The sequence below is a fragment of the Aspergillus viridinutans genome (genome assembly GCF_018404265.1).
Source record: "Aspergillus viridinutans IFM 47045 DNA, scaffold_1, whole genome shotgun sequence".
Taxonomy (NCBI): Eukaryota; Fungi; Ascomycota; class Eurotiomycetes; order Eurotiales; family Aspergillaceae; genus Aspergillus; species Aspergillus viridinutans.
This window is the reverse complement of record NW_025091217.1, coordinates 546,122-550,515: the sequence shown is the minus strand read 5'-3', so window position 1 is coordinate 550,515 and position 4,394 is coordinate 546,122.

The following is a 4,394-nucleotide window of genomic DNA, read 5'->3' as shown; positions in this document are numbered from 1 at the left end:
ATTAGAGTATTAGGCCTTATTTTTAAGGTCTAATATCCTGCTTTAATATGACTGAAAATCTTATAAGTATAATTAATCTAACTATAGTTAGATTATATACTAATACTAGACTAGGAAGCTATATTTACTCTATATAATCTTTAGGGGGATATCTTTACCTAAGCTAATTTTAAAGAAAATTAATTACTCTATAAGATACCTAGTCTTAATTCTCCTACTATTAGAAATTACTTTATATTTAAGGTAGATATACTTAGAGCTATACTCTAGTATTAGGAGACTAAAAGAATAATACTAACTACTTATAAGTATAGGTAGAAGAAAGTAGTTTTAAAAAGAAATAGGTAAGAAGTAGTCTTTTAATCTAAGATATAGAAACCTTAATTCTAATTATAGTTAGAGATATACTAACTAGTGAACTTAATTATAAGAAGAATATAATATAGTATTAGACCTAGTTAAGTAAGCTGCTGTTATGCTCTAGAAATATAGATATAGTATTAATCTAGATAATTAGAATAAGGAGCTAGATATAATTACTTTATTACTTAATTTTAATATACCTCCTACTACTATAAAGAAAAGAAAGAAGAGTTTCCTGAAGATATAGCCTCTAGATTATATAGAGTATATTAATTAGGTCTAGTTAAGAATTAAGGTAGTAGCTAAGAAGGTAGTAAAGAATACTCTCTATTACCTAGTAATAGAGAAAAGGAAGAGAGGTTTATTAATCTAACTATAGTTAGAATAATATTAACTAACTTTTCTTTAGATACTTAGATAGCTCTAATTAAAGTCCTTAAGCTTTAACTAATTACTAGTATACTAAGCCTATTAGACTAATAGATATAATAGTATTACTATAATATTACTAGACTTATTAAATCTTCTAAAGATGCCTTAGAGCAGAGTAATTATATAACTATATAGTTACTATAGAATAAAATAAGGGCTATCTATAAGTAGTATAGGTTTAAGGTTATAGAAGTTAGCCTAGATAACCTTTATAAAGAAGAGGGGGGTATAGATAAATTAGTATTATCTAATACTAAGTACTTATAGTTAGAGGAATTTACTAAAGGCTAAGGATTAATAAGTATAGTAGAGTTTTTACTATAGGAAAATTTTTCTTAGTATATCTATAATCTAACCTTAGTTAGATTAATATTTTTTAGGCTAACTGTGAGTAGCTAGAGGGATTTAATTATATATAGGCTAATAATAAGTTAATAATTTAAAGCCTTTAAGTATTTAGATAGTTTAGTAGAATAGTAGAGTTCCTCTTAGTAAGTCCCTAATTTAACTATAGTTAGATTTAAACTAGGTTATTTCTAAAACTAACTATAGTTAGATTTAAATCTTATCTTCTCTAGGTATCTAGTTATGCCTTTAGCCCTTTTTAGCTTTAATAAAGTTATAAATCTACTATAATATTATAAACTTCTCTATTACCTTAACTCCCTAATTTTAAATATATTATTTCTTATATCTAAGATAAGTCTACCTAAAGGATTATCTTCTTATTATCCCTTACCTCTAGTACTTCTACACTAGTAGTCTTTATCTAGTAATATTTTCTTTTCTTTAGTAGATCCCCTAATTAACTCTTCTCTATTTAGTCCTATACCTATTCCTGCAGGCCTTAAGATCCTTATAAAGTCTAATAGATAGGACTAAGTTATTAAATTTCCCTCCCTTAAGGATTATACTTTAACTAAGGAGTTTATGTATATAAAGGATATCTTTATTATATAATAGAATAAAATAAGATAGGGGAAGATACAGGATAACTTAATTAAGAAGAAAAGAATAAAATAGAGAGATAAGAAATATTTATTAGCCTAGACTTATTTTAATAAAGTAGCTATATAATTATAAGGTAAATCTAAAGTCTATTATAAATACTATTATATACTTTTCTATTATCTATATTTAGATTATTCTAGTACTATAACTATAAAGTCATACCTAATTAGCTAGAAGTATTTATAGAAAGGTAATAGTCTATCTACTATAAGTAAATAGACTATTACTATATATTTATTATAGGTAATAGTATATTTCTATAAATCTAATCTTAGTTAGATTAACTACTAATATTATACTATATTTTACCTAGGTTAATATATATACTTTATAATATTTAGTATAGGGATTTAGAGATTAGGTTATATAGTTTTTAATTATATATTACCTTCCCTTCTAAACTATTAAGTATATATAATTTAAGTAAATACTTAATATAATTACTAGGCTAGCATTACATCTTTTAATCCTAAACTATAATAAGATTAAAACATATCTTATAGATCTTACTATAAGTATATATTAAGAACTACTTACTTCTCTTCTACTAGATGTAAAGGTATTAATTACACTTAATTACTAGATAAGTCTAGACTAGAAACCTTTTATAGTAATTACTAGCTACTAGATCTATTCTAAATTCTACTATTATAAGGTTCTTCTTAGTTTCCTACTAGTCTTTAGTAAGTATACTGGGGAGTGACTTACTTTAGTAGTAATAGAAGTTCTAGAAAAGTATAAGTTAAGTTAATAGATTCTTAGGATTACTACTAATAATATAAGTAATAATAGAATAATATTTATTAAGCTTATAATAATACTAAAGGAGTAACTTAAGTAGAGTAACTAGATATTAACTTTCTCCTTTAATCTAGAGTTTTATTAACTTCTTAAATCTTAATACTATTTACCTTACCTTATCTATATAATTTAATTAGTAGTGACTACTTTTCTCTATATACTTTATATCTAGGCATGGAATGATGACCCTACTATAAAGTAAAATAAAAAGAACTATAAGATTAAGGAAAAGGGCCTTCTCTAAATAATAAAAAAGATATATTAAATTTAACTATAGTTAGATTTATACTAACTAGTATATAGATTTAAAAGCTTATATACTTTATTCTTATAAGCCTAAAATAAAGAGAATTCTTTTAATAAATCTAAATATCTTTAAATACTAGTAGTCCACTACTCCTGCTTCTAGATTATAAAATATGATGGAATTTAATATATCTAATATTAAAGTATACTAATTAATTATATAAACCTATATAATATTTTATTAAGACTTAGCTAGAGAATAATATCTCTTCCTTTAATCTTAATCTAGAAAAATAGTAATATATTAAGTACCTCCTTTAGCTTCTTTATAATTTCTACTTCTATATAACTGCACTCTTAGAATATACTAGAGCTATAGTATATTAAGTCTTTAGTATCTATAAATATCTCTTTAATTATCTTAAAAATTTAATAGCACTCCTTTAGGATAAGAGATAGCTCTAGAAAAAATAACTCTATAAGGCTCTATAGACTATATATACTAAGCTAAAGGACTACTATAAGAAGACCTATAGCTTTTATAATCTTATTTATACTATTAGCATAATTCTTAATCTATATTAAAAGCTTTTATTCTTTGAAAGTGCTTCTTAGGCAGATGATAGCTATAACTAAGTTAAGGAATATTATACTAAGCTTAGGAAGATCTTTAACTATTATAGGAAGAAGTATCTATAGGCTTAAGCTCTATTATCTATCTAAGTACTACTAATTAGCCTAAATTATACTCTTTATAAGTTAAAATAATGCTAGATTTCTCTAGATAAAGTATCTACTAGTAATAAACTTTCTAAATATCTTAGAGAAAGTAAGTTCCCCTTCCCTTACTATCCTTCTATTAATCTAACTATAGTAAGATTCTAGATTGCCTTCTACATAATAACTTCTTTAATATTCTTAACTAGTGGAAGAAGAATACCTCTTAATATCTAATACTTATCTTAATTACTTAAGACTTTCTTGCTATCCTAGTAACTAGTATTAGGCTAGAGAATCTATTTAGTATAGCTTAGGATATCTACTACTACTAATGCAGCTGCCTAAACCCTAAGATAATATAGTCTATTATACTCTTAATATGCATAGATTAATTTAAAATTAATTAGGAATTCTAGTTTTTACTTAATAAGGTTGGTGAGATAGATATTAATATAGAGAAGGATAATTAGATTAATTAGGATATTAAGTAGTATATTAGTAAGGCTAAAGAAGATTAGGGTGGCTTTAATAAAGATGATAAGATAGATATATCTTAGTAAGAGGTATCTATGAGAAATAGGTCTAAGGGAGGGGGTTCTAGTAAAGAGGGATCTAATAGAGATAATAGTTATCTATCTATAATATAGATTATTATTTCTTAAGTAGTATCTTAGGCTTAACCAAGTTGCCCTTACTATATAGATTATTAACTAGGGTATTTTAAAGAGCTTATAGAGAGGTGAGTTACTTAGTAGATTTTTAATATAATTAAGGAGTTCTGCTTTATTATCTTATCTTTATAAAATCTAACTATAGTTAGA